At 38.7% G+C, this 14,319-nt stretch overlaps 1 protein-coding gene and 1 pseudogene across 5 annotated transcripts in view; one reads left to right on the top strand and one right to left on the bottom strand.

Annotated features, from left to right (window-relative positions):
• The window catches only part of TENM2 (teneurin transmembrane protein 2), a gene marked incomplete at its 5' end in the record, with an annotated part of 1,050,472 nt that overhangs the window by 511,041 nt on the left and 525,112 nt on the right, over positions 1–14,319 (top strand). The gene's annotated exons all lie outside the window — the stretch shown is intronic.
• Positions 8,006–8,559, bottom strand: LOC311622546 (INO80 complex subunit C-like; annotated as a pseudogene). The gene has a single exon. The product of its transcript is annotated as an INO80 complex subunit C-like (transcript).

Genomic DNA, 14,319 nt, shown 5'->3' with positions numbered 1-14,319 from the left:
CAATTAGCACAATGACCATATCTTCATTTTATATGAAATCTTGTTGGTTATTTAAAATTATGGGACATCAATACTAGTTGTGTATATGATGGTGTTAGTCCAAATGATAAAGGAGCACCACAGCATTCCCACCACCAGAATTGGGACTCCCCCCCCCCCCCACAGTCTCTATGACTAGAACTCAGGCATGGCGACATATCCAAGACAGATCAATTTTCTGAAACAGAATATATTTAAAATAGGTTGATCTCCAAGAGTGAGTATTAATTAACACCTTGGAGGAAATGGCTTTCTTGTTTTTATAAAATAAGTATGTTCATAATTTATTCAACCATTTTTAACATGAAGCCTGCAGAGCACTTTGCTAGGCTCAAGAAAAGTTATCAGTCATTATAAGTTGAGTTAGAATATGGCTAAGAACAGAACGCTGGTTTCATAGTAGACTGGTGTTCTGTCAAAGCAAGATGCTGAAACATGTTATTCATCTGCTTAAAATCCTCCAATAGATTTCTGTTTCAGAAAGTTGATAAAAAATATAATAAAATTTCTGAATAATTCCTACCTATGTTCAGATCTTGGTATAAATGTAGCTTTCTAAGAGAGGCTTTCCTCGTCTTTCCAAAGTACACCTCTTGTTATTCTCTCTTAGAGCATCTTTTTAATATTGAACCATTTTCACAATTTTAATATTGAAGTTTAATATTGAAGCATTTTCACAATTTTATTATAGACTTTATGTATTTAGTTACTTGATGTTTCTCTCCCGTATTAGGTTGTAAGTTTCTCAAGGGAAAGAACCAACGTTCTCTTACTCTTCCATGTATTTCAAGCACTTACTACGGTGCCTAGCAAATGTGTCAAAAGCATACATTGAATTAAAAACTAAAAAAGTATGAGAGTATACATTTTCAAAGTGGCCTTAAAGTCAAAGACCCTGAATTGTCAACCAAAATGGCATATCAGAGGATCAGAACAAAGACCAGTGTGCCTGGGACACAGTGAGCAAAGATTTAAGAGCGAGAAGGAAGAAATGAGGTTTCTGAGGGACCCAGGGGCCATGTCAAGTAAGGGCCCTATACATCAGGATAAAAAATTAAGTCTTGGGAAACCACTGGAAGGTTTTACATTGTCCCTCCCTCAATATACTGAAGATGGCATCCATGTTATAACACTGTATTATTTTGCAACATTCATTTTAAGTCTGAAACATAAAAAATTTAACACAATACCATTTAGAGCACAGGTGGGCAAGCGTTTTTGTGCAGGGCCAAGGCAGTCAACATGCTAAGCTTTGTAGCCTCTCTGGTCTCTACCACAACTGCTCACCTGTCTCATTGTTGTACAACAGTAGTCACAAGACGATTCTCAAGTAGATGTCGCTGTATTCCAACCATTCTTTATGCAGAGTCAGAAGCACTCAGCCAGTCTCCGCCCATCAGCCCTGGAGTGCCTATCCCTGACCCAGTGGCACATGGGACACACATTGAAAATGCGGAAGTTTGCGTGTAATTAAGAATCACGGGTCTAGACACCCAGTCTTTCCCCTTGGACCATTGCTAAAGTACTAAAAAAATGCCACTGATTGGCCTAGGGGAGCACACAGAATGTTTTTTCAAAGTAGAAGGACTTTGAGGAAGAGGCAAGTTGTAGGAGCTGGCCTGTAAGTTGAAGTGCATTATGATAGGATGGGGGAAAACTCAGCTTGCATAAAGCTGAGATCAGCCCTCCCTTTGAGTCCCCTGCTTTTCATTATTGATGCTAAAAATACATTTCTCTTAATTGTTTTGTGGAAATAAGCTAAATAAAGAATAAAGCTGGTCCACGCATGCACAGGCAAACATTACGCTCTCTTCACATAAACACTGGTAGGATTTCTCAGAGAGCTCCTTTTCAGATTTGGTTGCAAAATAACACCCACAGACTGTATTTCCAACCACAAAATACTGTGACAGTAAGCAGACATCACGCGAGAGCCTGTTATGCTTTATAGATTGCAATGATTATATTGCGGGAGAGGTTGATGCATTTGCTGGTGTTCATTCTAGTTCACATTTGCATTTAAATTCCTGTGGAACAAAGATAAGATAAAAAGGAAAACAAATGATGCTTATTTGTTGTTGTATTGAACTATTATAAGTATCGTCTTTAAAAAGAGAGTGAAGCTTTGCAAGGAAGCATTCCACGTGTTGTTTAGAAAACATCAAATACACAGTCAATCATCAACTAAAAATATGCAGGAAAACATATCCCCAAGGCTTTAATAAAATCATAAATCAATAAGGAATAATCCAAACTGTGATAGAACACAAGCAGCAAATGAAGTACTCAATACTTTCTTTGACACATTTATCCACATTTTATTGATACATAGGAAATATAGAGCTGCATTTGAGTTTTGAAACACCATCTTTTTTTTATTTCGGGCATTTTTTAAAGCATCACATGATATCCACATTTCTTCTTTCAATAATGTGTGCATCCACAGTGCACAGATCCTTTGATGAATTTATGCACATCAATTCTACAACCAGGGCAATGCTTTCTGCTCTCTATTTTGTTGGGATCTAAGGGGAAATTCTTTTGGTAGAATTCAATAGAATTCTCCCAGCAAGTGGATGTTGGATTTCTCTCTCTCTGCAAGAAACACACCTACCTCCCCATGCGGTGTGTTTGCCAAAATGAAACCCAGAAGAATCAGAAAAGGTCCCCTCTGAGTGGCATAGCAATGCTCTGACCATTTAAACCATTATTTTAATCATCACACTCATTCCTGTACACCTGCAATAAGATTAAAAATCAATAATTCACTAAACCATTAATTATAGGCTGTATCTGAACTCATAAAATTTTACCTGGTTTTGCTACATTTTACAGTACATTTTTTTTCAAAGGAAACAAAGCTAGTTAAGCCTTTCTCTGGAAGTTGGTGGTGAGAGTTTGGGAGAATTCTCAAAATTGGGGTCTGAAGAACACTTAAGAATATTCCAGCATGCTGGTGTGGCTCAGTGGTTGAGTGTCTAGCTATGAGCCAGGAAATCACGGTTCGATTCCTGGTCAAGGCACATGCCTGGGTTGCAGTCTGGATCCCCAGTAAGGGGTATGCAGGAGACAGCTGATAAGTGATTCTCTCTCATCATTGATGTTTCTATCTCTTTCTCCCTCTGTTTATCTCCAAAATCAATAAAAAAATAATATTCCACAAAATTAAATTTGGTTTTCAAATTAGAACAATTACCTAGTATGTCTAAGAACTGCTGCTTTGTTTATCTTCCTTCTTGGAGGGTATGATGACATATCAAAGGCTCTGAGAAGTCCTGCAGAAAATATGTATATGAAGCTTTGTTTTTCTAAACTTTTTGTTAAAAGGAATACTTTAAAAATTGAAATTTGACACCTGGTATTTCAAAACCCTGGTCTACAGTAGTAATTAGTAGCTAGCATTAAGTACACCCTCCTGTTTTTATTATACTTTTTATATAACCTTATGCATGATATTAACATATTTTTAGGAATATTTGTTCATTTAACAGTCATTCAGCAAATATTTGAGGATCTTCTCTGTGCCAGGGACTGTTGGATACTGAGAACATATTAATGCAATCATAAATCTTAATTTTGTTTTTGAAATGGATGGTATATATATATATATATATATATATATATATATATATATATGTTAACTTAGTTGCTAATATAAGTAATCCTATCTAATAAAAGAGTAATAAGCAAATTGACCACCACTCCAAGACACAGATGGCTGCCCCCATGTGGTCAAAGATGGCTGCACCTTAGTGGACACAAGATGGCCACCACAAGATGGCCTGCAGGGGAGGGCAGTTGTGGCCAGTTAGGGGTGACCAGGCCAGCAGAAGAGGACAGTTGGGGGTGATCAGGCCAGCAGAGGAGGGCAGTTGGAGGAGACCAAGCCAGCAAGGGAGGGAAGTATGGGAGTGACCCAAACCTGCAGGGGAGGGCAGTTGTGGGTGGTCAGACAAGCAGGGAGGGCAGTTAGGGGTGACCGGACCAGCAGAGGAGGGCAGTTGGGGGAGACAAGATCAGCAGGGGAGGGAAGTTTGGGGGGTCCAGGTCTTCAGGGGAGGGCAGTTGGGGGTACCAGGATAGCAGGGCAGTTGCGGGGATAGGGGATTCTGCAGGGTAGGACAGTTATGGGTGACCAGGCCATCAGGGGAGTGCAGTTAGGGGTGATCGGGCTGGCAGAGGAGGGCATTTGGGGGCGACTAGGCCTGCAGGAGAGAACAGTTAGGGGGCAACCAGGCCAGCAGGGAAGGGCAGTTAGGAGCAATTGGGCCAGCTGGGGAAAAGTTAGGTGTCAATCAGGCTGTCAGGAGAGTGGTTAGGGGGTGATCAGGCTGGCAGTCATAGGCAGGTGGGATTAGGCCTAAACAGGCGGTTGGACATTCCTCAAGGGGTCCCAGATTGGAGAGAGTGCACCCTGGACTGAGGGACACCTTTCTCCCCACCCCCAATCCCCAAGCATGAATTTTGTGCACCGGGCCTCTAATAAATTATATTTTAAAATCAAAGTATTCAAATTCATCAAATGTAGACTATTTTAGAATCTTGGTAATGTTAAAAAAAAATCAAAATAATAGATATTTTTTATAGTCATTTGGACACTGTGAACGGAGCAGCTACCTTATTTATTGTTGTGACTTTCCATGGAATACTGACAATGATGCATAGAAATAACTCATAGTTGTAAATTTTTCAATCAGAAGCAAAGAAATTCAAAACCTTACTTCTAGCCACTTGCTTTAACTGAATATCTATGATCTAAACCAAACCCTTCAAAAGTTTTAAAAATCAGCCTATCAACAAAATTTTATAAGCTGCCTATCTTGGGGTGTGAATTGAGTATTGTACACATCTGGCTCATTTTTCCAATTCTAAGGGGAGTTGGGTTAGAAAAACTAATTTTAGAAACAGTAAGCATTTTAAAAGTTCACAGTAGCTTCGGGCCATTGATTTGAGTAATAGCAAAGGGGGGTGGCAGTAATTCTCAGTCTCATTCTTGTGTAGCTGGTGCCACGCCAGTGACGTCACTAAATGAAAGGCCTCTGCCAAGTTAATTTAGTCAATTGGTTTTCACAAATTACATACCTTATTAATTATCTCTTGTAGTAGAGAAACCCAATTCAAACTGGCTTAAGTAAATAAGGGTAAAAACAAAAATAAAGTTAATAAGACAATACCCCAAAATGGTTTAAGAGATATTATCTCACTTCATGAGTATAATTTGCTTTAGATTAGATTCAGTGGTACTTACCATGTCATGAGGACCCTGTGTGTATCTTTCCTTCTGGTTTGGCATGGATCTCAGACACGCCCCTCCACCTGTTGGTTCCCAGCACCTGCATGTTTACAAGCAGAAAATTCAGCCACACTTGCGATCTCTTTTTTAACGATTCTCTAGCTTGATTCTCATTGGCTATCCTGACTCATATACTTACACTTCAGCCAATCATACTGGTCAAGAGAATAGAATGACCTTATTGGCCAGGCTTGGGGGATGTTTCCAATCCTGGAGTTGGCATAGAACGAGAGGGAATGACAGGGATTGCGGGAGGTGTGGTTTTCCCAAAAGGAAATTGAGGCACATTTACCAAAAGCAGAGGGAATCGATGCCACACAGGCAAAATCAACAGGTGTCTATTATATTTTTTCTTTTGTATTTTTAAATTAAATTAATTGGAGGGACATTGGTCAACATGATTGTATAGGTTTCTGGTGTGGGTTTCTATGTTACAAGATGTGTATATCGTGCTATTTTTCCACCACCCAAAGTCAAATCTTCTTGTCACCATATATTAGGACCCCCCTTCTTTCCACACCCCCTTCTCTCTGGCAACCACCATGCTGTTGTTTGGGTTCATGAGTTCCCGTTGTTTCTTATTTCAAGTGAACATTTTCATAGAGCTGGGAGGTGTTAAGAAAACAAAAAGAGGGAGTTTCTCATCAGTTGGGCCTAGGGATAGTGGGAGGGGAAGGGGCCCAGAGATCAGCTCATTCAGCCACCTCTCAGCTCTTAAGGGAAGTGGACCATTGTCCTGATGTTTCTGGGATGATCCTGGCTGTTATCCAGGGTAAGTATTAATAGCTCCCCCTTTACTCTCAAAAGCATTCTGATTTGCTTGTGCTTCAAAAACAATTGTAAAACTCTGGCTCTGCACCAAAGCATTCATTTTGATAAGTAGCTCTGTCTCATCAGAACAATATGAAGATCTTGGAACAGTTTAACTGCTTATTCTCCCCCAGTTTTACTTGCTTTTCATACAAAATTAAACTTCATTCTTACTATTTTATACGGTTAATATTTATATAGAGCTATCCACATTTAATAAATTCTGCATTGCCAAAACTGGTTTGGCTCAGTGGATAGAGCGTTGGCCTGTGGACTGAAAGGTCCTGGGTTCGATTCCGGTCAAGGGCATGTACCTTAGTTGTGGGCTCATCCCCAGTAGGGGGTGTGCAAGAGGCAGCTGATCGATGATTCTCTCTCATCCATGTTTCTAACTCTCTATCCCTCTCTGTAAAAAAATCAATAAAATATAAATAAATAAATAAATAAATAAAGTAATAAATTCTGCATTAATCATTGTTTCTTGAACCTCAGTCATTCTCCTGAGATAAATTTTCATATTCCTGAACTTTTCCTTTGGAATCTTGATGCTTAAAATAATGTCCATGGACCAACATTATCAGTATCACTTGAGAGCTTGTTAGAAATGCAGAATCTGGGGCCTACTGAAAAAAATATATTTTTAATATATATAACCTGAGGATGACATATATTATCTGAAGTCTGCATCATTGGAAATCTTTCCAAGTGTATGTTTTTCATTTGCTACAGGGACTTGTGCTTAAAGCTATAGGTTGGAAGATATATAGGCATATATATATATATATATATATATATATATATATATATACATATACACATAATTAGAGATCTAGATATAAATACCAGACTTGTTCCTCATACCATCTAAATCAGAATCTCTGGCCATGGGGCCATTACTCTAGGAGAGGTTCCTTTAACTATTAATAGGATCAATTGGTAACAAACGCTTATGTTTTTGTTTGTTTAAAAAATACTCATTACTAAATAATAGTTTAGCCAGTTCTAAGTTGAAATTTTTTGTTTCCAACAGGCATTTAAATATTTAGAAGATTTTTAGTCTTTTTTGTCTTTAATTGTTGTGGCTGGGAAATCTGTTGAGAGTAAATGTTTTTCCTATGTAGATAATCTGTTTTTAATGGCTGGTTGTTACTAAGATCTTTTCATTGTCTTGGATTGGGAAGTTTTACTCCATTGTGGCTAGATATATGTTTCTTTCTTATTATTACATTTCAAATTTATTATGTTTTCTTAATCTGATGATTCAGATTCTTTATCACCTTTGAAAACTTCTTAGCTATATTATTTTCCCACATTTTATTTATTCTTTTTTTTTTCCTATAAGGTAAGTTAGATTTATCCAAGGCATTTTCATTTTATCTTTCCCTGTTTCTCTTATTGTCTCATATTTTAGTGTTCTTTTCTGTCTCTTCAGCATTCTAGGTAAATTCTCTGTACTATAATAATTCTAATATACTACTAAACATATACATTGAGTTTTTATTCAATGATTTTATTTTTTTTACTTCTTGAATTTCTATTTAGAATAATTTATTTCTATAAATTAATATTACACATCTGACCGGTCTTTCTTCAATAGCTTCTTACTCCTTTCTCATTATTTCAGTTCCTTATTTTTCTTATCAAATGACTTTACTTGAGGCAACAAATGAAATATAATTTAACTCAACAGGAAATATCACACTTGGAGGGAAAACATAAAACACACACCTTAATGCCAAACAGTGTTTCCAAGGCCCAACACGGACATTTCCAGACTGATGGCAGAATGAGCATTTCCATGAAACAAAACTGAGTCCAAGTCTGTCTTGGAAAGTTTTCTACTTCATTGCCATTTCTCAAGGCTCAGGACATGATGCTTGTGGCCTTTCTCAGGGCCAGGTAGCCAGTGACAACATCAGAGGGCAACCTTCAATGGTGCTGAACTGTAGCTTGCTCTTGGGTCAGTGTAGTCAACAAGAAGACCTGAAACATCAGAATACTTCTTAGCTGGTTTGAAGGATGAAGGAGCATCAATACTGAAGTAGCTAGAATCATTCAGTTGCCATGACAATGCCCATTCAGAAACGAGAATTTATTTCAGCTTCTTCCAGGTTCTCTTCTTATTGCCAGCTAATGCCAACATGACCAGAGTGCACAAAGTTGGGATCCTTAAATGGCAAAGGTTTGGAAGTTTTTTCCACAGGTCCTGTGCTAAATTTAGAGGGCATTTTATTCTCACTCATGGCTTCCATACTGATACCCTGTGCAAAGCTAAAGGCAGACACTTTTTTCTTCTTACCAGCGCCATATTCCTTGCTGCTGCTGCCATTCTGGGAAAGACTGGCTGGCCTCTTTTTGCTGTTCTGGGCTAACCCTGGAAAAGCTGTGGGGACCACAGTTGGAATTTGAGCCACCATTTCTCCACCATTTCTATCCTGAGTCTTCTTTCTCCCTTCCCCTTTGCTTTATCTGTGAAGCTATTTCATTTCTTAAAAAAAAAAAAAAAAAAACCACTTAGACATACTTACGTTATAATCAAAATCTCATAATTTCAGTATCTAAAGCTTTTTTCCTATTTTTTCTGCTGATTACTGTGCATAAACTCTCGCTTCCTTGTTTGTTTTGCAGTTTTGGAGAGTGAACTTGTGTTACGTGGAATTAATCCATGAATATTTTTTGAGACATGAATAGAGGATGCATTCTATCCTCATAGAGAAATTTGTGCTGGCTTCTGCCAGGTTCTATAAAATATAACCATGTCAAGACCACTTTGATTCCTTGTCTTGGAATTTCCTGATATATGCTGGTTATGTAAATTTTGAGTCTAAAATTTGCCTAAGGGCAGGTCTAAGGTACATTTTTAAGAAGGTACTTTTTTTTTTTTTTTTCCATCTAGAATTCAGCAATAGATAAACAAATTCCCTTGGCTGGCTCTTCGCTGCCTGATGATTTTCTGTTTTAATTCTACCCTTTCCCTGAGGGTAAGTGCCCCAGCTTCAAGTCGTTCATGCTGTTAATGAGTAAAGTGCAGCTCAGAGTTTGACTTGCTCAGGGTCACACAGCACCTGGGAGGCAGAGATGAAAAAAGGACCCAGATCTTCTCATAGTCCAATTATTTCCAGTCCAACAAAACAAGCTACAAAAATAGCAATGCTTTCTTCTAATAAGAATGGCTTCACCTTTGCCTCCAATTGGACAAGTAACAGCAAGATTCAGTTATTTCTCATGGTTAAGTTTGATGAATTGTAGAAATAGGTTACTTAGATATATTTTAAGAATCATAAGAACATAAAAAGTCATGTGGGATAAGACTTATAGTCCACACTATTCAGTATTTTGTCTTTTATAGTAGCGCCAAGGGACAATGGTGTGACATGATGATAGTTGCCCTTCGTGATATTGTCCTCAAAGGAGGCATCCCTAACTGGGAAAGATCTATCATCCAAGAATTTCTCTAAACCCTTCCTGAACTCTCATTATATTTTTGGTCTGTACAACCTTAAGGCATGGCTTTGTACGGAACTGAGCTTATACTAGTCAAGACATGGGCTAAATAACCCTAAGGTCTTTTTAAAATATGATATTAAGTATCATGAATCTTATTGTATAAGTAGACTTTGAAGAGGAAGGCACATAGTAGAGTCATGTGAAGCTTAGATTCTACAAGGAAGCAGACTGTGTTCAAATACACCTGGTGTCCTAGCTGTGTGACCTTGGGCAAAGTCTTTCAATCTCCCTAGGAAGAGGCAAAGATTTTATCCTTCATAGGATTACTATGGAAAATGAATAAGATGATACATATAAAATCACCTAGCATAAGGCTTATAGTAAACAGTCAAACTATTCTTCCTGGTTCTTCCTGGTACCATGATTGATGATTTTATTGTTATTAGCGGGGGAATATCTTCATCCTGATCACAAACATCACACAAAAAGTGCATATATCCCATTTCATAATTTTTAAAACATACAGCTCATGAGGGACAGAATAGACTATGAGAGGGATGAAGTTAACACAACTTCAAACTATTTTGATTTTTATAGTAGCAGTGTGACAGAATAAATCGCCAACCATTCAAAAAACAACTACTACAATATCTTTGGATGTGTTGTAGATGTCCTGCATTTTGAAAATGACTGTTGTAAACTAATCAAGTAAATAAAAAATCACTTGGGGTTCCATCCTGGATTTTACCCTTATATAAATTGGGTTTCTTCAATTACTTTATTTAAAAACAAACAAACAAACAAAAAAGCCATGTGGTATGGAATTGCTCTAATGTTAATACAATTGGAGGGTTTTCCTTGGAAAATGGCCTCTCTATTCTCTCTCAATGTCTCCATCTGCCCTAGGGGTGTCGAACTCAATCAGAGAAGGGGCCAAAATCTAAAATCCAGCCTAATTGCGGGCCGAATGGTTTACTGAACAGTCATAAACTGACAATGTCATAAACTGACAGCGGAGTGCAGTGATGACAGCGCGGTGCGGGCCACATTGCAAGGCCTGGCGGGCTGGATTTGGCCCGCGGGCCTTGTGTTTGACACATGTGATCTGCCCCTACATTTACTTTGCACTAGTAACAGTACTCAGTTTTCATTGACATTATCTTCTAAATACAATCAGATCAAAAATCACCATCATTCTCATTCCTCTCCTGCACACTGCTGCTAATCCAGCTGATAACTTCTGCTTCAGTAACCTATGATTCCACTGCTGGACATGCTCTGTGTGGTTTTCTATTGGACCAAAGTCACTGGGATTTGTATAAACAGGTGATTCCCATCAGCAAAGGTGTAAGAGGTGGCAACTACCATTAACTGGACTTTGCTCCCACTGGGCATGGAGACTGAATCAGTAAGTCCCTGAGGGTGACATGTACCAACTGGAGCCTGCTTCATCTGGGACCTTCCTAAGCACATGTTTTTCATTTGCCACAAGGGCTTATGCTGCAATCTGTAGGTTGGAAGCAATTGAAGTGAAACTTCTAAAAAATGATAGTGAGTCCTGGCCCATGTGGCTCAGTGGGTTGGGTGTCTTCTCATGCACCAAAAGGTTTCTGGTTAGATTCCCAGTCAGGCAACAAGCCAGGTAGGTTGGCAGGTGAGGTCCCTGGTCGGGTTTATGCAAGAGGTAGCTAATGGATGTTTCTCTCTCACTGCTGTTTCTCTTTCTTCCTCTTCTTTCCTCTCTCTCTAATAAATCAATAAAAAATACATATTTTTAAAATGGCAGTAAGCATTGAGAATATTCTAACTAAGTTCATATAGGTATTGACTTACGTGTTCTGTGACACTTTCTACTCCAAACTAAATCTACTTAGGTTTGCTGACAAAATCATGGCTTCTTCAAATATTTACCATTGCCTCAGCAGATTACTGAAGTCCTCTAAGATTCAGTTGCCTCATCTGTAAATTGGGAATAAATGTGAAAGTTATTTTAGAATTATTTGAAAGTTAAATAATATAGATCAAGCACAGTACTTCGAGTGCCTGGCACATTTTACTTATACAAGCATACCTATATCTACATATATATTCATATATTTATATTTATATTTATATATAATATTAATGATATTAGCCCCAATGATATCCTATACTTGATATTTTTCACAAATGGTCTGAGATCTCCAGATCTCCATTCCTCAACTTATAGCTGGGAAGCAAAGTGAACAATAGAAGACATTACTTTAAATTCAGTCCAAATCTTACTTGTGCTTGATACACCCTTCAATTATGGAGTAAAAGTCCTTCAATTATAGAGGTATATGATTTCTGGACCAGTTCAGTAGATCAGTAGTTCAATGGTGTCTTTGTGATGGTGTTGGCCATGTTTCCCCTTCCATTGCATTCGGCTTCACTTTCAAGTGTTTCACTCTCATAGGACTGCATCCAAACCAGGAAGTACACATAGGGAAGGGCTTTATCTCAAGGATCTCTTTTTCCATCAGAGAGTAAAATCATTCTCAGACTCTAACACAGCTTCTTTTCCTTTATGTTTACTTGGATATGTCTGCCCACCCATCCATCAATCAATCGAGTGCAAGGAATTACTAGGCAATCGGACAAAATATAGGTCCATCCTCTGGGCTAGGGGAGGGGCCAACCTTCTAGGATAAGCAAAATTGGGATTTGGTTAGAGAGAAGGATTGGGAAAACATGGATATTGAGTAGGCCAACAACAGTATCTGACAGGGACAGAGAAAAGGGGGCAGTCCCTCTGTAATGTCCACTTTTGTTCTCTAGTCATTTATCCCACTGATGTGAGTGACTCTTGCTTTTTTTTCTCAGGTTATAAATATAATAGGAATGTGCCAAGTATACCACCATCTATTGGTTGGTGTAGATCATAAATTGCAGGGATTCATAGGAAGCTTCTACATATCTCAGTTTCTCTGTCTGTTACTTAAGACATGGCCAGCAGCCTGGTAAAGTGGTAGAGAAGTCCCAGGAAAACACAGTCAACAACTCTCCATCCTGAAGTTTATTTCTTGCCTGAAAATCAAATTAGATATTGATCTTTCATCTGGGGAGAATGTCTTTCATTGGGACCTCAGTGCCCCAATTCTCATAACAAAGTCCCCAAAAGAGAAATCATGATCTGGTTGTCTCGCCTTTGAAAAGCTCCCTTGACTCCTGGAGTCACTCCCTGTATGTGAGCTCAGTGTTTGCACTTCTCCCTCCTTCCTGAGGCTACCTTGTGTATTTAAGGATAAGAGTTCAAGGTCATCGAGTCAAATCTCCCTCAGCTCCACAAACACACTGTGGTGAAATACAGAATTCTAGCTCTAGTCTTGTTTGTCCGAGACTTGCCTTGTGCTATTGAGGATTGCTGTCTCACTTTACATCCTATGTCTCTTATGAAAGTGTTAGAAGGTTGCATTAACTAATGATGATGCTGTTTCATACATTTTAGAACCATTCCACACATGTTAAGCACTATTACTGGCTAGGTCGTTCCACATTTGCATTAATTTGACTTCTAGCATAGTCCCTGCTCTCTAATAGAGGGAGAGGTCCCTTGAGCATTTCCTGGCTTCTTAGAAAGAAAACGATGCCAATGCACAAGGAGGGGATTAATTTCCCTTTTTGCTTTTAGATGATTCTTAAAACCTTTCTGCGTGACCTTGAGTGAGAATGATCTGGGAAACAGTGACTTCTGATAATAAAGGCCTAATGTATTAAAATATTTGATCAGGAGTTAAAGAATAAATTAGCAGTCATGTGGTCCTGCATTTTTAACGAGCATGCTTTTAACATAGCCATAGGCTGCTTCTTCCCTTTGGAATTTCCAAATAGAATTGAAGAAATAAATTAAGAAACAGTGGGAGTATTTCCAAGGAAACCAGGATGATTTGGGTGAGAGTCTACCTGCCATGGTTCTCAATGTTTTCGTGAAAATCATGGTGTGTTTCTCTCTCTCTCTCCCTCTCTCTCTCTCTCTCTTTCTCTCTCTCTGTGTGTGTGTATACACACACACACACACACACACACACACACACATATGCTCATTTATTACAAAATCTTCATTTCATTAGTTTGGGGACTATAGCTTTTATTTATTTATTTATTTATTTTTTAAATATATATTTTATTGATATTTTACAGTGAGGAAGGGAGAGGGATAGAGAGTTAGAAACATCGATGTGAGAGAATCATCGATCAGCTGCCTCTTGCACACCCCCTACTGGGGATGTGCCCGCAACCAAGGTACATGCCCTTGACCGGATTCGAACCCGGGACCTTTTAGTCCGCAGGCCGACGCTCTATCCACTGAGCCAAACCGGTTTCGGCAGGACTATAGCTTTTAGTCCAAAGAAATATGGGAGCATCTCTTGCCCAGAAGAATAATGCATACAGATGCATACAGGAAGTGAAAGACACAGATTCACATTAGATGGCACAAAGAATTGCTTTAGACAAAGCTTTGCGCATCCTACTCACAAATATTCCGTGGTGTGTTGCCCTTTTCTGACATGCCACCCTCAGCTGCTGCATGACACTTCTTCAAACTGTAGTTACACATCACACGTACTGAGTTTTTCATCCCAACGCCAAATTGGAGGAAAGTCGGCTTCATACTGGTTGTACTTTTTAGGGGATAGAGGGTGGGAGTGCAGATGGGGGAGTGAGTGCCTGTAATTAAGCATAATGATTTAAAATACAGCTTTCAAAAG

This window comes from Pipistrellus hanaki, assembly GCF_964339955.1.
Source record: "Pipistrellus hanaki genome assembly, chromosome: 5".
In the NCBI taxonomy this organism is placed as follows: Eukaryota; Metazoa; Chordata; class Mammalia; order Chiroptera; family Vespertilionidae; genus Pipistrellus; species Pipistrellus hanaki.
This window is presented reverse-complemented; position numbering and strand designations above follow the sequence as displayed.